This window comes from Balaenoptera musculus, chromosome 1 (genome assembly GCF_009873245.2).
Source record: "Balaenoptera musculus isolate JJ_BM4_2016_0621 chromosome 1, mBalMus1.pri.v3, whole genome shotgun sequence".
In the NCBI taxonomy this organism is placed as follows: domain Eukaryota; kingdom Metazoa; phylum Chordata; class Mammalia; order Artiodactyla; family Balaenopteridae; genus Balaenoptera; species Balaenoptera musculus.
In genome coordinates this window covers 97,680,813-97,703,792 of record NC_045785.1, presented here as the reverse complement: position 1 = coordinate 97,703,792, position 22,980 = coordinate 97,680,813, and positions in this window count along the sequence as shown.

Sequence of the window (22,980 nt, the reverse complement as noted above, 5' to 3'; positions counted from 1 at the left end):
GTCCCACCTACCCTCTTCAATGTGTCTTTTTTTCATTTCTGTGTTCTACCTGGGTTCTGTAATCTCTCACCTGGATTCTGGAGCCCTTATGCAGGTATTTTCATCCATGAATGATTGTCACATCAGTGTTTCTGTGGGGGGATGAGGGCTGAAGCCTTCTATTCCACCATTTTGCTGACTCAGTCACATTTATTAACATTTACCATGGAACTTGATCTGTCAGGAGTTTATTCCTACCTACTCTGATTCTCCATGGCTCCAGAAGCCTACAGAACCTGAGTCAATATGAAAATCACTCAGCTCAGCCCACTGAGAGGGGGTCAAGAAAATGGTGTGGAAAGCTTTAACTTTATTCTGGTTTCTTCAGTGAGGTTTCCAAAACACAGCAGAGAAAAATATTATTATTGTGTATAATATTAACATTATGCATACAAAAGATTTCAATCTCCTTGCAAATTAAAATGAGACTTTGGAAAGCATTTTTGTTTGTTTGTTCATCTATTTGTTTAGGAGAAAGCAGTATGGAGATCTGAGGATTTATACAGAAAACCAGTGTGCTTGTTTTTTGGGTGAATACAGAGCTTCATAATTTTGAAACTAGGGTAGATCAATGGTTCCCAAGTAGTTGTCATTGGACGAGTGCTGAACTAGCTACAGTCAGAGATAGGTAGCCTGGGAAAAGATAAATTTGAGTTTATTCTAAGATAATCACATTTGCTTAGTTAGAGCTTGGTAAAGTAGGGGACTTACTATAAAAATCAGAATTAGGTTTCAATAGTTTCAGTAGAAAAAAGATCTATTAGGACCTTTTCAGTTGCTTATAATTAGTCAAATAAACTAGATTTGACTTATAGAAAATTTCTTATAGAAATTTTCTAGTACTTATAGAAGATTTTCTGACACAGGGCAACCAAGGTGTGAAAAATAACTAACCATGTCATCACTGGATGTTGGTGCCTCCATGTTTCCCAGGCTAAAATCTATGCCCAACATAATGTCTGGATTTGTAACTTTTAGCAATTAATTTTATTAGGGTCCTTGAGTTGTAGCCAGTCAGAAATTAAAGTGATTCCAAGGATTATCCTGTCCAGCAACTTTTACACTGAGCTTCGTGGAGTCTGGAGTTCCCTGGGTTCCGACCAAAGGCAGCCTTGTGGGAACAGATGGTTCCAGGCACCCATACCAGCTTCAATTAGAGTAGTTTCATTTTTATGTTTGTATACATGGAGCTTCTCTAAACTTACATTTGAAGAAAGTGTTCTGGAATTTTCAAAACAACAACAAAAATTTTGAAAACTACTTATCAATTTTAATTTCCTCACTTTAGAGAAGAGAAAATCATGGCCCAGAAATGTTTAATTACAGGTCCAAGATCCTACACCTAATTAAAGACAGAACCTGAAATCAAACCCCCAACCTCCTAATTTCAATTTGGTATCTTTGATATTTCCACAAGATCACATCACCTAATCTAGTTTATTTGACTAATAATTTATTCAGTTTGAACTGAGGTCTTCCCATCCTATAGTGAGTATTTCCTGCCTTGCTAGAAAAGGTAACCCTAGCATTTTGTGAGTGTACCTGTGAATTGCACACTCGCTTGCATTTCTTTGCACATGTTCATCTCAGTATTTTAATCAGATGGCCAGGCTCATGGACAATATCCTAAAGAAAGTAATTCAGGATTCATCTCTTCTTTCCTGCTATTATGCTTTATTATGTTGGTAGAAGAGATGTATCTTTTTTCTCCCTTTATTTTAATTCTGGAAAATAATAAATTTGCCCCCAAGACTAAAAGAGCAAACATATTTTGGTTTTCATTATCAAAGTCATGACATTTGTGTGCAGACCTTCTGCTTAAACAAGTCTCCTTCCAGGTCCAAGTTGTGGATTCTGTCCCAAGCAGGGTCTTCTGCTCCATTGTCTATTTTGACTCAAAGCTTAAATTAGAGACATTCCTTACTAGATTCATGCTCTCACAAGAGACTTTAGTATGTTCTAAACTCAAAGCTCTACTGTGGAAGAGAAGAAGAATATGGGTGGAAGGGTTGAAGCCTGAGCAGGGAGTAAGTTTTGCAGTCACTCACCATCCAACAAGTTCAGCAAACTTTATGCGAAGTCGACACTTTGCAATGAACTTCTAGAGGCCTACAGGGGATGCATGTGATCTGCCTCAAGGAACTTGTACTTATGAAGACAGATTTGTAAATACAGTTGACCCTTGAACAACACAGGTTTGAACTGTATGGGTCCACTTATATGCGAATTTTTTTCAATAAATACATACTACAGTGCTACGTAATCTGTGGTTGAATCTTCAGATGTAAAACCATGGATACAGAGGGCCAATTGTAAGGTTTTATGTAGATTTTTTTACTGTGGCAGCGGGCTGGCCTCCCTGACCCCCACGTTATTTAAGGGTCAACTATACAGCTAAGTATAATACTATGGGAAATGAAGTACAGTAGTCCCTTCTCATCCATAGTTTTGCTTTCCCTGGTTTCATTTTCCATGGTTTCAGTTACCTGTGGTCAAACAGTGTCTGAAAATATTAAATGGAAAATTCCAGAAATAAACAACTCATAAGTTTAAAATTGAGAGCTGTTCTGAGTAGCGTGATAAAATCTTAGGCCATCCCTCTCCAGCCCACCTGGTGTGTGAATCATTACTTTGTTCAGCATATCTGTGTTGTATCTGCTTCCGCCCATTTAGTCACTTAATACCCTTCTTGGATATCAGATCAACTGTCCTGGTACTGAAGGGCTTCTGTTCAAGTAACCCTTATTTTACTTAATAATAGCCCCAAAGTGCAAGAGTAATGATGCTGGCAATTAGGATATTATCTTACTGTGCCTAACTTATAAACTAAACTTTACAATAGGTATGTCTGTATAGGAAAAAAAAAACATAGTATATATAGGGTTCAGTGCTATCCACTGTTTCTGTCATTCACTGGTGGTCTTGGAACTTATACCCCGTGGGTAAGGGGGGAATGCTGTACATCCTAAACAGAACATCAGCTTTTAAACTGTATAAAAGAAAACCAAGTCAAAATAGATTAATGGAATATTTATGTCATCTACTTTATAAATACTAATATGATATGGTTCCAGCTTTCCAATAACTTATGTCCTTAGTGGTGGAGACAAATGCATAAATAAATTGTTCCTTTGTACCCAAAACTGAATATTTGAAAAAAAATTATAATCGTAGCAAATGTACTCTGCACTAAAACCCTAAAGAAAATGAAAGTATATAAGAAAGTATATAAAGCAGAAAATGAAAGTACTTAGTCATTCTCTAAAGAAACCACTGTAACAGTTTAGTATATATCATTCTTTTTTTAAATAATTTTTATTGGAGTATAGTTGATTTACAATGTTGTGTTATTTTCTGTTGTGCAGCAAAGTGAATCAGTTATACATATACATGTATCTACTCTTTTTTAGATTCTTTTCCCATATAGGAAATTACAGAGTATTTAGGTCATTACAGAGTATTGAGTAGAGTTCCCTGTGCTATACAATAGGTTCTTAATAGTTATCTGTTTTATATATAATAGTGTGTATATGTCAATCCCGATCTCCCAATTTATCCCTCCCTCTCCTTTCCCCCTCGGTAACCATAAGTTTGTTTCCTACATCTATGACTCTATTTCTGTTTTGTAAATAAGTTCATTTGTTCCATTTTTTTTTAGATTCCACATATAAGCGATATCATATGATATTTGTCTTTGTCTGACTTATTTCACTCAGTCTGACAATGCCTAGGTCCATACATGTAGCTGCAAATGGCATTATTTCATTCTTTTTATGGCTGAGTAATATTCCATTGTATATACGTATCACATCTTCTTTATCCATTCATCCCTCAATGGACATTTAGGTTGCTTCCATGTCCTGGTTATTGTAAATAGTGCTGCAATGAACATTGAGGTGCGTGTATCTCTTCAAATTATTGTTTTTGCCAGGTATATGCCTAGGAGTGGGATTTCTGGGTCATATGGTAGTTCTATTTTTAGTTTTTTAAGAAACCTCCATAGTGTTCTCCATAGTGGCTATAAGGTATATCATTCTTAACTCTCCTCTTTCTCTCTTCACACACACAGACACACACACACACACATGCACATACGTGCACTCAACAATTTGTGATAAAGCATCCTTATGTGTCACCAGTGAAGATATATCAATTTATATGCCTTTTTCAACAGCTACAATTACCCACTGATGGATGTTTTAGTTTCCAAATTTCACGATTACAGTAAATACTGCAATGACATGAGTTTGTACCAAAAAAACATGCATTTACTACTTCTATACTAGTCTTCAAAATGTTCCTCAGTTTATAGTCCCTCCAACAATATGTGGAGTGGGCCCATCACCCACATTCTAACAAATAATAGTTATTATCAGTCTTTTATATCTTTTATATTAAGCAATGATGTCTTAATTTTAATTTATATTAAAATTAAACATTGAGCAATTATGTTATTTGTTTATTGGCCAATACTATTGCCTGCTCATTCCTACTGGATTGTCCTTCTTTTTGGTATTGCTTTTTAGGAGTTTCCTCTCTATTATATATACATTAATCTTTTCTCTCTCATATTTATTTTATATTTTTCCCGTTTTGTTCACTTTATATTTTGTTTATATTTTCTTTGTGCAATTAAAAATATTTTTTTTGAAGTCTGATCTGTCGATCTTTATTTATAGCTTCTGCATCTAACCCAGGAAAGAGGACATAGGTGAGACCTGTGTCAGATGCAGGATGAAGGAATAGGGAATAATATACACATAGAACAGCAGTGCAAATGGAATGGAGGACTGTGGCTAGAGAATGGCTGCAGTGCCCTGGGAGGAACCGGGCTGGCTTCCTTCAGAAAGCAAGCTTTCAGACAGGATTAGAAAGAGGACATTGGCTTTGCTAGGGTACAGAGAAGAGTCAGAAACGTGCACTGCAGCCAAATCTCAAGCAAGTCTCCAGGTGGGAGCAAGAGTGACTGAGAGACTTTATGAGCATCATAGGAACTGAGAATCACCAGATTGGGGGAGCGTGAGGATATCCATTTTGGTTATAAGGCCAGATTTCAATGCCAACTCTGGGTCAGCTTGATTTACAGGGACCCAGGAAGGGAAGATCTAGCTCTGTTTCAAACCCCAGGGAAGACCTGAATCCCTAAAGGTGGAAAAAAACTATACTTATTAACTCAAGGTTTGGTCAGAAATAAGCTTTTCACGGATTTGCTTGAGGAGGAAATTCAGAACTCAGTTCTGCCACAGGAGGAAATAAAAATGAAGGATGTATCAAACTACCAATGGCATTTTTCACAGAAGTAGAACAAAAAATTTCACAATTTGCGTGGAAACACAAAATACCCTGAATAGCCAAAGCAATCTTGAGAAAGAAAAACAGAGCTGGAGGAATCAGGCTCCCAGACTTCAGACTATACTACAAAGCTACAGTAATCAAGACAGTATGGTACTGGTCCAAAAACAGAAATATAGATCAATGGAACAGGATAGAAAGCCCAAAGATAAACCCATGCACATATGGTCACCTTATTTTTTATAAAGAAGACAAGAATATACAATGGAGAAAAGACAGCCTCTTCAATAAGTGGTGCTGGGAAAACTGGACAGCTACATGTAAAAGTATGAAATTAGAACACTCGCTAACACCATACACAAAAATAAACTCAAAATGGATTAAAGACCTAAATGTAAATCCAGACACTATCAAACTCTTAGAGGAAAACATAGGCAGAACACTCTATGACATAAATCACAGCAACATCCTTTCTGACCCACCTCCTAGAGAAATGGAAATAAAAACGAAAATAAACAAATGGGACCTAATGAAACTTAAAAGCTTTTGCACAGCAAAGGAAACCATAAACAAGACGAAAAAACAACCCTCAGAATGGGAGAAAATATTTGCTAATGAAGTAACTGATAAAAGATTAATCTCCAAAATTTACAAGTAGCTTATGCAGCTCAATATCCAAAAAACAAACAACCCAATCCAAAAATGGGCAGAAGACCTAAATAGACATTTCTCCAAAGAAGATATACAGATTGCCGACAAACACATGAAAGGATGCTCAACATCACTAATCATTAGAGAAATGCAAATCAAAGCTACAGTCAAAGCTACAATCACCTCATACTGGTCAGAATGGCCATCATCAAAAAACCTACAATCAATAAATGCTGGAGAGGGTGTGGAGAAAAGGGAACCCTCTTGCACTGTTGGTGGGAATGTAAATGGATGCAGCCACTATGGAGAACAGTATGGAGGTTTCTTAAAAAACTAAAAATAGAACTACCATATGACGACCCAGCAATCTCACTACTGGGCATATACCCTGAAAAAACCATAATTCAAGAATAGTCATGTACCACAATGTTCACTGCAGTACTATTTACAATAGCCAGGACATGGAATCAACCTAAGTGTCCATCGACAGATGAGTGGATAAAGAAGATGTGGCACATATATACAACAGAATTTTACTCAGCCATAAAAAGAAACAAAATTGAGTTATTTGTAGTGAGGTGGATGAACCTAGAGTCTGTCCTACAGAGTGAAGTAAGTCAGAAAGAGAAAAACAAATACTGTATGCTAACACATATATATGGAATCTAAAAATTTTAAAAAAAGGTTATGAAGAACCTAGGGCCAGGACAGGAATAAAGACGCAGATGTAGAGAATGGACTTGAGGTCACGGGGAGGGGGGAAGGGTAAGCTGGGACGAAGTGAGAGAGTGGCATGGACATATATACACTACCAAATGTAAAATAGATAGCTAGTGGGAATCAGCTGCATAACACAGGGTGATCAGCTCGGTGCTTTGTGACCACCTAAAGGGGTGGGATAGGGAGGGTGGGAGGGAGATGCAAGAGGGAGGAGATATGGGGATATATGTATATGTATAGCTGATTCACTTTGTTATACAGCAGAAACTAACACAACATTGTAAAGCAATTATACTCCAATAAAGACGTTAAAAAAAAAAAAAGAAGTGGAAAATAAGTGGAATGGGCAATACATATGTTTTTATTGAAAAAAAAAAGTGAAAGATGGCTTTTTATTAGCCAGTGAGGAAAGTGAGGCACTGTCACTGGTCCAGGTAGAATTCTGTGTCCAGGCCCTTGCTCTTGGGCTGAACCACCACCAGCCTGGACTGGGAGCGTGCCTTGGCAGCAGGAGGCAAAGGGGAGTAGCGCCCTCTGGTGGTGGTTGGTGGGTGGCTCAACACCTGGGCTTGTGGCCTGAGAAGGTGCTGTGTCCCCCAACCCCTCAAGTCTCTTGCTGGGATAGAGAATGTCTCCCAAAAGCTGGGAGGGTGAATGGGGATAGGAATAGGGATATAGGAATGAGTCCGTGACCCAGCTCACTGTGGAAATAGGTATGGACTGGAAAAATGGACGAAGCAGGGGCAGAACGCCAGGGAAGTTAGAAGGGAAAAATGCAGAAAAAGGATAAAGAAATGTTCTGTTCTAAATATGGCAAAATGGGTTTTTCTTGTTTGTCCCAACTTGCACACATTCCTGAGGCTTGGCACCTCCCACCTTGCTTTCTGGGACCTGGTTCAGGCCTACACTTGGTGTAACTGAGGGGGCTTTTGTTAATGTGCCTCAAGTCAGAGGAAGAGACAGGCTCTTTCAGCACGTCAGCCTGGAGACACATGCGATGTGTGCTGAGAGAGGCCCAACTACGGGGCAGGACGCTGGGAGGGAGGCTAAATGAGGCCAAGTGTCCTCATTTAGTGGGAGGGGAGAGAGCAGGTTCAGACAGAGGTATTTGCTCCTTGGTGAGAGGAACTGGCCTGTGATGCACCCAGAGGATCTAAATAGAAAGACTCAGCCCCCCAAAAGAACTACCCACCTCTCTGAGAACCCCTTTTGCTGTTAAACCTGAACTAAAAATGTCTTGCCCATTCTTCTGGACTTTGTGTGTGAGACGGGACTATGGTAAAGTAGTTTAATCATGGACTGTAGTCCTTCTCCCTTCCGCTAAGTGGAGTGTAAGGTCAGGACTATTTCTTACAGAAAGAGACTCACAGACATAGAGAACAGACCTGTGGTTGCCAAGGGTGAGGGGGAGTTGGGGATGGATGGAGTGGGAGTTTGGGGTTAGCAGATACAAACTAGTATATATAAAATAGGATAAACAAAAAGGTCCTACTGTACAGCACAAGGAACTATATTCAATAGCCTGTGATAAACTATAATGGAAAAGGATATAAAAATGAATGTATATGTATGTATAACTGAATCACTTTGCTGTACAGCAGAAAGTAACACAACATTGTAAATCAACTCTACTCCGATAATAAATAAATAAAGACTGTTTCTTGCTTCCCTGCTCTCCCCCCACATATTTCTAGGACTTGTGCTTCAAACAGAATAGGCTCTCAGTAAGTCATTATTAAATAAACAAGTGTAAGAATAAATGAACAGGTCATTCATCTGTGTCCTTCCAGCCGGCCCCTGTCCACAGTAGGTCCACCACTGTAGTGCATCATTGATAAACGGATGAGTGAATGAGTGACCTCTTGGGGCCCCAAGTGGGTGGTTGCTAAGCTGGAGGGAAGCTGAAAGCTGTTGCATAAAGACTTGCCTAGGTTGAACCACTGGTGGGAACTGGGCTCAAATACAGGATGTGGGCTGAGCGCTTCTCGCCTTCCTAGTTTTGAGGGCGGGGGTGGAGCTCTGAAAGTGCCTCTGATTTGTCAGTGGGCCCCGTGCGGGGAGCTGCCAGATCTGAAGAATTGAAAGTTGGGGGAGGAACGAGGAAAAGAAGGACGTAAGCACCAGCCAGACATGAAAGGAAGCTGTTGTGAGGGGCTCATGCTCTAGAAGTCGGGGCCAGATTCCTGGAGGGGGCCTGAGATAATCATACATCACCTGCCCATGGACCTGCCCCAACGTTTTGCAGACACAGGCCAGGGAAGAGGAAAGTTCTTTAGAGAATAGGGACAATAAGATGACCTCCCGTGTGGGATTGCCTGTGGGGATTAAATTTGATCGCACACGTGAAGCATTTAGTATAGTGCCTGGATCAGAATGTACACTCAGTAAATATCTAATGTTATTTTCCAATATATTCTGGATGTTCATTTCAATTTTCTGTCACACTGGTAAAGAAGGGAGGTGGAGAGTTGTGAGGAGCCAGGACCTGTGTATCGGGGTGACCTTCCTGTGGGGTCATCGCCCACTGCCTGACCTTGAGGCCCTGGCTGCAGGGAACTTGGACTCTATGTAGCTGCCAAAGCCCAGTGGTGGCTTCCTACGTCACAGTTTAGGTAGTCTGGTTACAGATGTGGAGTCAGAGCTTGGGCACAAGTCGTTTATCAGGAATCATCACCTGTGAAAGGAAGGGAGAAGGGGCAGGACAGGGCAGAGGAAGAAGCTGAGTCATGACGCAGCCTTGACAAAGCTTCGGCCAACCTGGTCAGGAGCTCTAGAACAAGTGGTGTCCATCTGAGTTGTCCTGCTTCAGACTAAAATACCTGGACCTTTATCCTCCCACCTAATTTTGTCCCCAGATGTGGGCTACCCTGGTAAGGGCATGACCTTGGGAAACGGGGACATCTGTATCTGAGGCAGACCCTGAAAAACCAACAGCAGGAGGTGTCTGCCAACGCCAGTCCCTTGAATGAATGCTCCTGGAGAAAAGAGGCCTTTTATTTGTGACCCTCAGCCCCTTGGGGCCTGACACACAGAGGCAGATGTTTATTACTCTGCTTATTTTTTGATGAATCCCATTTGCTTAGGCATTGCTATTTTTGGCACAATTTCCTCTACATGGGCTCATCTTGTTGCATGTTGGCATGAAGGGCCTTTGGGGCAAATCTGAAACAGATGTACAAGTGGAGAGAATCACAAAGCTCAACCCACTGGCTCATGATGGCATAGGTCTCAATCCTTCTAAATGGTCTGTTACATGTGGGCCTGAAAGAACTTTCCCAGCTAGTCTGAAAGAGGGGTTGGGGAGGTGTTGGAGGGGAGCTGGTTGAAGGAGTCAGTATTCCAAATGTTAGAAGACAGGGACTGAGGGGGAGAAAGTGCTCAGAGGAGCTAAGCTGAGGGAAAAATGATATGGCTTGCGCATAAACAGCATGAGAATGTAAAACACCTGGACACTCCTCCTGGTACCAACGACAGCTTTGTCTTAGACAAATTATCTCCCCGCTCTGAGTTTCATTTCCTCTACCACGTGTAAGTTGTACTTACACTCAACTTCATATCCTAGTAAATAGCACAGAGGCTGAAATGCACTACACATTTAGGAAGGGTTTGTGACCACTTCCAGTTATGACTGAGTAACCCTCGTGCCATAAACTAGAGAACTAGTTTAAATATGTGAAACCATTATTTGCAGGCAGTAGGCAACATGCAGTGCAGGACTGTGAACCCAGACAGAAGGAAAGCAAATGAGGTGAACCCTACTGCTCCGCCGGATTTCTGCCCTGGGACCATTTCCAGATTGCAGCACAAGGAAGGGGGGCCTATGAAGAGCGTGGTGGTCTCACTGAGCTGAGAGGACAAAGATTGGAGTTGGAAGAGGCTGGGATGTATGGAAATTGTGCAATAGCATCCCAGAGACAAGGGAGTAATACAGAAAAAGAGCTTCAGAAATCTGTGTGGTTCCTCTGAATCTTTGCTGAATGCCAAGCTGTACGTACCAAGGGTGAAACTCCAGAAGAATGGGTGAAGATCCATCACCAAGGAAAAAAACACCACTAGAGAGCTGAATGCTAAACAGCCACTCGAGACCATCCCTAACAAATCCTGAACACAAGTTGCAAAACACTCAAGCCAATCTGCCAGTAAATTGACTGCCTGCCAACAAAATCTACCCATTCAGTGACATAACAGTTACAGTGTTCAGCATCCAATAAAAAATTACTAGACATGCCAAAATACAGGAAGGATGACTAATAACCAGGATGAAAATGTGTAAATAAAAACAGGCCTAGAAAATGGAGATTGACATGCAAAGGCCTTAAAGCAGCTATAATCAGTATATTCAAGGACTTAAAGGGAAACATAAATATAATTGACAACTAAAGAATTTTACTCACCATCCGGCTCTACGATGATTGAGTCATTAGCCACTGAAGTCACTGACCTTCAACACACCCTGAAAGGAGTTTAGGGCAGAGATCAGGAACAAGGCACACTGTGCTCTGGGAAAACGGGCAGAACAGGCCTTCAGAGAGTCAGATATTTTCAGGAGAAAATTTTATGAACCTGGATTCTTGCATCTTTCCATACTTAGAAAAGCACTAATCATAGCTGTTCCTCTTGACTAGTAGCAACCTTCCACCAAGATGTGTGCTTGATTGCATGTACCCCTTCTCTAAAATCACATATATGCTGGCCTCCCCCCTACCTCTTCCAAGAAGTTCCTCAGAGCCATCTGAGACACTGTCTCCAGGGTCATAGTCCTCAGTAAGTCCCCAAATAAGACTGAAACTCACATCTCTCATACTGTGCATTTTTATTTCAGTCGATGTAATGAAGAGAGAGATAGAAACCATAAAAACTTGGAACCTCAAGAGCTGAAAAATACAACACTCAAAATGATAAATTCACTGGATGGACATAAAAGTAGATTAGATCCTGAAGAAGAAAATAACAGTGAACTTGAAGGTGGTATAACAGAAACTATCTAAAACCAGGAGCAAAATCCTGCAGGTGCCCTGTAGGTCATTCTAAGGAGTTTGGCTTCTAAGCTGAGTAACATGGACACCATTGGAGGGTTTTGATGAGAGGAGTGATACCGTCTGACTTATATTTTATGGAATCACTTTGGCTGCTGTGTTGAGAATAGACTGAAGAGGCAAAAGAACAGACACAGGTGGTCTGTCAAGAGAATACTACATTATCCTGAGAGAGGATGGTGGCTTAAACCAGGTAGCAGCAGGGGCAGTGGGAAGTGGTTGAAATCTGGGATATATTTTGATAGTAGAGCAGATGGGATTTTTTTCATGCACTGAATTTGGAATCAAGATTGATGTCAAGATGCATATACATTAATGGCTCTCAAGAGCCACATTAAATGTTTCTTGAGAGCAAGAACTATATATCAGTTAGGACTGCATTTAGATACATATGACAGAAAACCTAAGGACATAAACAAATGGAGGCTTGTTTCACATAACTGATTAGACCAGGGATGGTCAGCTACTCCAGGTTACCATTAGTATCGCAGGGTCTTGCTATCTTTCTCTTAAACCATACATAACAGATTGTATCTTTGTCCTTTTTCTTGTGCCTCATGGTCCCAAGATGGCTGCTGTACTTCCAGGCATGATGTCAGTATTCCAGGAACGAAGCAATGGCAAAGGGACAAAAGGGACCCCCAGTTGAGTTTGTCCCTTTTTACCCAAGAAAGCAAAAACTTTCTTGGAAACCCCATCCAGCAAACTTCCCCTCATATCTCATTGGGTCATGTAGCCAACCTTAGGAGAATGAGATTACTATGTGTGGTCCAGGCAAATTGCAATTCATTCCTTATGGCCAGAGTAAGAGATCTTCTCTCCCTAAAGTCAAGATTTCTACTGGTAGCTAAACACATCAAGGTTCTATTGGCAGAGTAGAAGGGGCATGCTGCAGGAAGAATGTTAAGTTGGTGATGGACAATTTCTATCATAGATTGCTTTTTGCAATTTTGTTACAAAACCACCCCTTCCCCCCAGCTCCCGCCAGTGTTTGGCAGATGTATATAATAAACATGTACTGCTATGACGTTGGCAAGATGGCAGACTGATTTTGGAAGACTTCATTAACAAGCTGATTGAAAGAAAGACACAGGAGGAAGATGGAGGGAAGAAGGGTGGGCATGTTTGGTTTCAGATTGTTTGAAAAATGGCCTGTGAGGAGTATTCCACCCCTGGGGACTTGGATTAATATGTTTTTCCTGCCAGAAGTTTGAAGCACTGGGGAAATCAGTCATTTTATTTTATTTATTTATTTATTTATTTTTGGCTGCATTGGGTCTTTGTTGCAGTGCACGGGCTTCTCATTGCAGTGGCTTCTCTTGTTGCGGAGCACGGGCTCTAGGCATGCGGGCTTCAGTAACTGTGGCACATAGGCTCAGTAGTTGTGGCTCACGGGCTCTAGAGCACAGGCTCAGAAGTTGTGGCGCCCGAGCTTAGCTGGTCCGCGGCACGTGGATCTTCCCGGACCAGGACTCGAACCCGTGTCCCCTGCATTGGCAGGTGGATTCTTAACCACTGTGCCACCAGGGAAGCCCGAAATCAGTAATTTTAGATTTCTAAATGTAGAAATATCTAAGGATCTTCAATGAATTACAAAGTCATACATGATCTTCAGGGAAAAGTCTGTAGAGATGGCAGGCCAGTTTGGCTCTCTCATCATTTTAGGTTATCTTGAGGAGCAAGGGAAGTAGGGAAGTGTAGAGTGAAGAACCACCAGAGTAGCCATGAGGAAAATAAAAAAAATCAATGTTGTATTAAAGCTGGAGACAGAATTCCTTTTGGAAAAGAATTTTATTGTTGTTGTTAGCATAACACTTACATAGTCCCTCAATTCTGAAAAGTTAGGTCTCAGGATCTGGTTTAGAGAGCAAAAAATGAAACAAAGACAACAAAATTGCTTTGCAAAATAAAGTAAGAAGAATTTTGAGTTCTGACTGGCTGCACAAGAGGAGAGATAAAGGGATCCTGGGAACTGGGAAGGAAAGGGGAAAAATTAAAATGGATGGGAGATAGTTATGTAAACCTCATAGCCAATGGACTTTATACCCTCTCCCCACACAGCTTTCAAATGGCAGAGCCAGGATTGAAACGCAGAATTCAAAAGGCTGGTGCTCCTTCTACCTGCAGTTTCCCCCAGTCAGCACGAAGGAGTTCAAGTCTGGGCTGGGAGGCGGTTGGTTGGTCATTCACAAACCCACCCACCCTTCCATCTCCATCTATGGAAAGACTCTGAGGTGAAGGCCCACCTCATTCGTGACCTGAAATTTCAGGTGCTCTGGCAGGAAGCCCATAATGACCTTGGGGAACAGACAGTTTCCTCTGGTTAGTGCTGTGGGTGAGGGTTCCACCTCCTTCCCCAGAACAAGCTGGTAAACAACCATAGCCCCTCCTCCTGCCCCCAGGTCTCTTGCCACCAGGACTCTGTTGCTAGGGCAACCGATACTTTCCGTTTCCTGATAAGCAGGGGACTGGTATCTGGACCCCTATAGAATAAGTACCAATTTGCATTTAGTTTCCTTTGTATATTACAAAAAGGGAAATAAAAGAAAGCAAAAATAAAACAAAGTGCGTTTTAAGCTCACAGCCCCATTCACTATGGGACCCGGATGCTCCTGGGTTCTCACGTACTCACAACCTGACTGCTCAGACCTCACATCCTTCGTGTGGTCCATGAAGGTGCTGAGTACTGGTACCTTCTGCTTCCTCTCAGCTTCAGGAACACTGGTGAGCTCTGTTATACACACCACTGAAGTATAAGGCAAAAATATTAGCTCGGGTATTCCAATTACTCGAAGCATTTTCATAACTAAAATCTCTCTTGGTCCTCACAAGAAGCCAGCAATTTGCACTGGTTGTGGAAACTCCTCTGAGCGCTGAGGGAGTACCTCCTTGGAGCCAGGTTCAAGTTTGTGTGGTTCAATCCACAGCACCCAGCAGCGTGCCTGGGACACAGGAGACACTCAGGAAATGACAGCTGCATGAAGAAATGTTAGAGTGAGATGTAAAGTGAGGAGAGAAGTGGAGAAATGGTGAAGTAGGCTGTGGTTTTTTTCAGCTCTTAGAAAAGTCTGATATAGGCATCCGCCGAAGGGGGAGGGGGCTGGCCCTTATCCTTGAGTCGATGTGTCATCCCAAGAGTGCAGGCTCCCTGAGGGCACTGAATTTGAGTGGCTGTATTCAGCAGAGTCCAGTTTGGGGACAGGTGTCAATTTGGTATGTATAGCTAAATAGACATGTGGGCACCGGTGTGAGTGTATGTATGTGTGCGTACTTACACCTATATGCATCCATCTAGTTAAATATGACCGAGACATAAGACAAAATACTGTTTTCTGCAGGAGCCAAAGGGAAGGAAAGGAGAGCAGTCTCTGAGACCCAAGTGGGCAGCCTTGGTTGTGAGGGGGATGCCAGTCCTGCCCCCGGCCTCTCTACCCGGCCACCTTTCTCTCTTCCCTCCAGGTCCCTGCCCACTGTGACCTTCCCCCTTTCTTCACATACTTGTCTTTCAAAGCCTTTCATCATTTCCTTAGCTTCCACTACAGGATGGCCATGGTCAAGGTTGTTCAGCACAGCTCCTTTCTGAACTGGGCAGGCGTGAGGGGAGAGGAAGAGACCCATGGGGGTGTGGGGCTCATATATTCTTAGATTCTGTTGTTACGGTGAATGTGGACAGCTGGGGGTCAGTGTCATGAATCAGTCAATGAACAAGTATTTACTGATCTCTGTGTTCTAGGGCTGTGCTGAGTGCTCACTGCTTTCTGTGGTATCTGCTCATTAAGGGGAAAAGGGGGAAAAAAATGAAGACGGTTATCCATCAGACCTCTTCATTGGGCTGAAGACAAGGGCTTGGACAGAGCCTGTCCTTAGACAGCCACTAATTAGCTGTATGATGACAAGGCTACACACACACACACACACACACACACACACACACACACGCACACATGGCCCAGGAGGCAAGGTACTGGCAGACTCTAAGTTCTCAAGGTGGGGATTTTCCTATTGCTGAGACTGTGCCTGCAGAGGTGGCAGCCCTTGACAGGGCCAGCCTGGGGCATAGGAGTGCCTCTGATCCTGTTCCTTCTACCTGGACATTTTACAAGTTTAGGTTCTTTCTGTCAATAAATGCCCAGAATATGGTTAATGAGACAAATGAGACATAGAGAAACAAAGAGGGTATGGAACAAAGAGATTTCACTGCAGGCAATAAAGGCATTTCATTGAAAACTAGACAAGGAGAAGTTCAAATTAGTCAATCAAAATTCACATGGAAGATATCTCAGTAAAAGTGCTATAAAACGTTACTGTTCAAAATATCAAAAAGGTGATACAAGATGCACTATATTGTAAGAAAAGGTATAGGATTGAAAAGACTTAAGAAGAGTTCAGCTTATTTATGGCTCATCTAGAATGATCTTAGAATTACTGTGTAAGCCTTGTTTAGTTATCCAGAGTCTCAGACCAAACTCTGATTCTGAAATGTCAGTTACTGTAGTCATGGGACTGAGGGTTTTTAAGTTTCCCTTGGTTGGCTGAGAAAAAAATGTAGCTCTGGGAAAATGTACAGATAAACAAGGAGACAATAAATAGATGACTGTGCGATCAGTACTTTTGGTAAATTGTGTTCATTCAGGTAAAGTGATTTATCTTCATGGTGTTGCTCTGGTTATCTTCTGTCTGCTTGCCACATTTAGCAGGTCGATATGTTCGATTTGCAAGACTCATTTACATGTTTAGAAGATTTGCTTGTTGGATTAATATGTCTTCCCTGCCAGAACTTTGAAGCGTTGGAGAACTCAGTCATTTAAAATTTCTAAATGCAGAAATGTCTAAGGCTCCTCGATGAATTACAAAGCCATACATGATCTTCAGGGCCCCTTCTTTCCCCATACAATGGTGAATGGTGGGCTTATTTTCCTAGCATTTCAGTAGAACTGTCTGCCTTATCTCTAGGCGATCATTCACATCTCTGAAGACTTTTAGTAGCTGTGACACCGATAATGATGAGTCTCTGTCCCAAACAAGAAAAAGCAACAACCACAACAATGAAAACCACGTAGACTTTGGGGAATTCCTCAGTGTGGAAGGTAGGGCAATTTAGGAGCACTGAGCAGACTGGCCTGACTGTAATCACACAGGATATCTGTCTGAGGACATCAGGGAAGGCTTTGAGGGCCAGACCACTTGTCAACTCCGTAGAAGACTCCACAGCAACTGCTGGTGGACTCATTGACAGTGGCTCAAGAACCTGGAGATAACGTTCCCATCTGAGTGTGAATGAAAGGTTCACTTTACCTTTGCTGTGTGACCTTGCATCTCTGAACCTGTTTCTTCATCTATAAAGCAGAGATAGTAACACCTAGCTCAAAGGATTATTAGTAATGCTGATTTGAATTAATATTTGTGAAATGCTTAGCATCGTTCCTGGAACATATAAAGAGCTCAAACCATGAGAACTGTCTGTTCCTATTAAGTGAATGGCCAAGGAGAACCGGGAAACTCCTAAGTTAAAATCAAGGTGTTAGGACTGTAGTTCCCCTCAGCAGATATGTACTAGCCATGTACTAATGTTGCAGTCATAGCACTGGGAATTTATTCATATTTATTCAACAAATATTTATTAAGCAGATGCTTGTCAAGGACATTGGTTATGCCTATTGGTTGCTCAGAGCCCTGAATAGTGATGAAAGATACTTTCAAATTCTTACTCTTTGTTCTTTTTCTTCTGAATGTATTCTGTATTCAGAGAGGTTTTTAAAATGTAAGTAGATAGTGTTAAGTGAAAGAAGCCAATCTGAAAATGCTACTTGCTGTACGATTCCAACTCTATGACATTCTGGAAAAAGGCAAAACTATGGAGACAGTAAAAGGACCAGTGGTTGCCAGGGATTCCAGGGAGGGAAGGAGGCATGAATAGGTGGGAACACAGGGGATTTTAGGGCAATGAAACTACTCCATATGATACTGTAATGGTGGAGACATGTCATTATACATTTGTCAAAACCCACGGAATTTACAAGACCAAGAGTGAACCCTAATATAAACTATGGAATTTAGTTAATAATAGTGTATCGATATTGGCTCATCAACTTTAACAAATGTACTACATATTGATAATAGGGAAAACTGTGTGTGAGGGTGGGAGTGAAGGATATATGTAGGAATTGTCCATACTTTCCATTCAATTTTTCTATAAACCTAAAATTGCTCGAAAAATTAGTCTATTTTTTTTTTAAGTAAGTAGAATGTTCACAACTCATTTTATCTCCCAGTCCTACCTCCTGGAGATTAGATTTGATTCCACAGCTAGAATGCATGCTTCTCCTTCATGTTTCTGGACTGTCCTGGATTTCTCTTAATCTCAGCACCTCTACGTTATATCTTTCCCACAAGAATGTAAACTCCACGAGGACAGGGACCATGGCTTATTCATCTTTGTGAGATCATGTCAGTCTTCTCTTCAGACCTCCCAATGCCTTCCCTTACCATGTGCTTTGGGTGCATTAACTCATTTATGCATCCTTAAAGCAACCCTATGAGGTAGGTCAGTCTTATCCCCATCAAATATGAGAAAATCAAATCACAGAGAGGTTAAGAAACTTGTCCAATGTAACAAAGCTAGTAATTGGCAGAGCTGGGATACCAACCCAGGTAGTCTGGCCCCAGAGTCTGCAGTTAAAAGTACCAGAAAACTCCAAAGTGTTTTGAACTGCAGGTAACACACTTTTGGGGTGATGAAATCATTTTAGGGTGCCTTAAAAAAGCATATTTTTAATGCAATAATAGAATGGAAGAAAAAAAGCAGAAATACAATGCATATAGTAGGAGTGGTATTGTTTTGTGAAGCTTGTGTTTTTTGTATGTTACCTGTGTGTGTATTGTGTTGGACGCCATGTAAAATGTACTTAGAAAGCTCACCACCTTAATCCGTAGGAAGAGTTGATACCTTGGGTAACAAGAAGCGCAGAGCTGAGGCAGCTCTAGGCTCCTGCCAGCCCAGCTGTACCTGGCTCTGGTCCCCTTACCCTAAGAGCTGGTCTGCCCTGTTCTGCTGCATGTGCTGGCTTCATCTCAGCAGTTCCTGTCATCATATCCAAACTCAGTGATGTCCAGAGGCAGAAAAATACCATCCCTTCTAGAGAAACCTATACCAGAAGTCCCCGGCAGATTCCCCCTTGACTTGGACAGACACCTTCTTACCTTTTACTGGGCCAGAGCTGAGTCACCTGCCCACTACAAATCATTCTCAAGAAAGAAGACTGCGACCACCATGATCACATCCCACTGATCTGATACACCTCTGATCAAAGACTCATCCAGCAAAGAAAGAGTCAGAATGAGTGTTAAGCAATCTAAGTGTTAGCCCTGATAGAACTTGGAAGACCAAAAATGTTTCAAGTAATTTTCTGTCTCCTTAGAGATGGACTACCCCCCCCAGTCCTTCACTCATTTATTCAATGGAGAAATGTTTACTGATTATCTAATGTGTGCCCAGCACTGTGCTGGCACTGGAGACACAGGGATGAGCAAAAGAGACACGATCCATGCCTCCTGGGGTGATTCTAGAAAGGGAGAGAATAGCTGAACAACTAATTTCAGAAATCCATGTTTAACTATAAATCGTTAAGTGTTTTTAAGAAAACAAAGGAAAGAATGTGATCTGAGGTTGTAACAGGAGGATCTAATTTAAATGGGGAGGAGGGAGGTCAAGATTTGGTCAAAATTATCCAAATATAGAGCAGAGACCCTTGTCCAGGAGAGAGGTTTGAGAACTTTGGCTCCAGGATCTCTTTGTGGGAATGTAAAAGGTAGTCTTTGTGGGACGTCCTTGGTGGTCCAGTGGTTAAGACTGCACGGTCCCAATGTGGGGGGCCTGGTTCAATTCCTGGTCAGGGAACTAGATCCTGCATGCAGGCCGCAACTAAAGGAGGCGCATGCCACAACTAAGACCCGGCACAGCCAAATAAATAAATAAATGTTAAAAAAAAAAAAAAAAAGGTGGTCTTTGTTTCCAGCACTCAGAGGTCCTTTGCTAATCCTGGCTATTGTTGATTATTCCTAGCAGAGGCGTGGGTCACTGTTCAAGTTGTTTCTCACAGGAGATTAGAAACCAAGACTCCAAGGTGGCTTGAAGGACAGATAGTTGAGCTTCTGTGCACCTCAAGCTGTGAAGAAGAACTGTACAGGACTATGGACAGTGTTATTCTGTACTGAAGGACCCATTCTTTGGAGGTGTTTTGTGGGGTTTGTTGTTGTTGTTGTTCTGATGCTTTGTGCCAAAGGACAGGATCACATTCATGGGCAGGGCTCCCCCCGAATGTAATAAACCTTGCCACTGTAGATCATTCTGGAATATGTGAACACAGAGACAAAGCTAGACTCAAGGGCATTTCCACTGAGGTCAAGTCTGCTGGTCCCTGCAACATGGGGGCAGCTCTAGGGGCAGGCAGAGAAGTGCCAAGGCAGGACCCCTCTGTGGACCCCAAGAGCAGTGATACTTCGTTTTTAAGTTATCTGTTCTGTAATATCCTTTCTTATCAAAGCCGTCAGCAAAATCCTAACAAATCTTATTTCCTGACCTCAGCTATCACCATCCTGAATTGGAGATAGGGCCAATGTCCAAGTTGGGCAAAATGGCACAGGGGAGACAAACGCATAACTGAGGAAGGAGGAAGTAATAGTTTGGATCCCTACTATGGACTCTGATGACAAGCAACTACCAGAATTGGTTTGTGGAACGTGTAAACACTTCTTAAAGGTTGCCCGGAAAGCCCCGGAAAGAGAAGCCTGGTAATAGACAGTACTTCTGCAATGAAAAGAGATGATTTGAGATTACAGTGTTTTGGGCATTATAGGGATATGTGAAGTTCGGACATTTGGATTACAAATCTATTCTTTCTAGTTTTCACAAGCACCCTGAAAGTGATTTATTTATTTTAGGAGAGTAAGGTATAGCAAATGCCTAACCCAAGGCTGCTGGGCAAGTAAGCATCATCCTGGGGCTAAGTCCATGCACCCAAGGTCATTCTGTTGTGCCATGCTGCCTTCCTGAATAAAACTTACCTGTGGGCTTCCTTTCAAGACCTTCAAGAAAAGAAGGCTGGCTCATTTCCTTCCACTCCACAGTCAGACTCTGGGAGAACAGGCAGAGGGATAGAGAGGGAGGAAGCAAATGTTACAGGGAAGAGCCAAATCTGACTCCAGGTTGGATCCGTTTATTTTACTTTAACCTTTGCTTCCCGTTGCTTTTGTTCAGTGAAAGGATACTGTCTATACATAATGGCCTGCCTCGGGGAACCCTCCCCCTCTGCCTGAATGTTAAACCAGGGTGCCTTTGTTCAGGGAAACATCCCGACCCTGTCCACCTGTGGATGGCTGCAAGAGAGAAGAAATGAACACATCCCCTTCCCGAGGATGGCCATTCCAGGGGACATTTGCAAAACTATGGCCTTTTTATTTTACTTCCTCATCTCCTCCCCATCTCTGTGCTATAAAAGAAACTGGGATCCAAAGCTGGATAAGACGGTTACTTTGAGACATTAGTCTGCCATCTTCTCGGTCTGCCAGCTTTCCGAATAAAGTCGTATTCCCTGCCTCAACACCTCGTCTCTGATTTATTGGCCTGTCGTGCGGCAAACAGAGCGAGTTTGGACTCAGTAACACAACTACAAGAAGAAAAGGGGGAAAAGAACTTTTCTTCTAGTAGAAACTGAGGCCTCTTATTTTATCCTTTAACTTCCCACTTCCTCATCTACAAATTAATCAACATCTATACCCATTTCCCACAAATAAAGCTCTTTTTCCCACTTAAAGCCAGTCTTCTGCCAAAGCCTCCAACTTCTACCTTCTCCCCCCTCTCAGATCTTGTTCCACCTGCCACTCTCTTGTACTCTTCATCTCCTCCCCGCTGGTTCCTGCCCCTACGCCCATAAATATGCTCTCATCTTTCCCATCTTAACCCACCACTTTAAACCCAAACCTCCCTCTAACTATGGACCGATTTTTCCTATTGTTATCCACATTCTCAAAAATGTAGATTTATACTTGCTAACTCCACTTCCTTACATCCCAATAATTTCTCAATTCATTCTCAACTAGCTTATGCCTCCATTTATGTCATCCTAATGTCCTAATGGATACTTTTTTTAAAAAAACTATTTAGTTTCACATACATAGAAAGAAGTACATGTAAGCATACAGTGCAAAGAATGACCACACCTATGTATCTGCCACCAGGTTAAGAAATAGGACATTGATGGCCCAATATTGTCCTTATATACAAGGGTCATGGTGAGAGAGGAGAGAAAATACCGATTATAAAAGTCCTGCGAATTCCTAAGAGTCCTTACTACATCGTGGACAACTCCTTTTTGAATTCCTCTTTTCTGGGAAATGCCTGTTGGCTACCATTTTGTTCTGAGCGCTCTAGTTACCAAAAAAGATAAACTAGAGAAATCAGTAACTTGACGAACAGGACTCTACTCCCTGCCCCCAGATTCAGAAGTTAAGCTTTATTCATGAGAGAATTTCTCATAACACTACCTTGGTTGCCACAGACAGAAAAAGTTGGGTGGAGAAAAATTATTAAGCCCTTCAGCAGTGAAACAAATCGTAATGGGAGCAAGGTTTATATTTCCAACTGGCAAATAACTTCACTATCACAGTATCACCAACTGAAATGGTCGTGGTGAGGCAGAAAACATCAAATAAACGAAGAGAAGACAGGGATAAAAAGAAGCAAGGTAAGGCATGCGAAAGCCACAGCTTGTACCAATGTTGCCCAATTTTTCATTTTCATTGTAATAGTTCATAATCAAAGGTGGACAATAAACCATCTAAAAGATGTATTGTATATACTTCTAAACACAAAGGCTCATTTTCATTCACACCTAAACTTTAAGAAACATACATCATCATGAAATCCTTTAATAAAAGTGACAGATAAATGAAAGTAAATGGCTTGATGTTTATTAAAGAAAAAAAAAAAAGAAAGAAATAGGACACTACTAGCACCTCAGAAGCCCTATGGTGTTCTCCCATTCATTACTTCCTCCCTCCTCCCTAATGTAGCATCATGCTGACTTCGCATTCCATATATTAGATTTGCTTGTTTTTAACTTTACATAAATGGAAACTTACATTATGTCCTCTTTTGTGTCCGACTGTCTTGCTCAACATTATATTTGTATGGTGTAGCCATGCTATTGCATACAGTCATGGTTTATTCATTCCTACTGCTGTA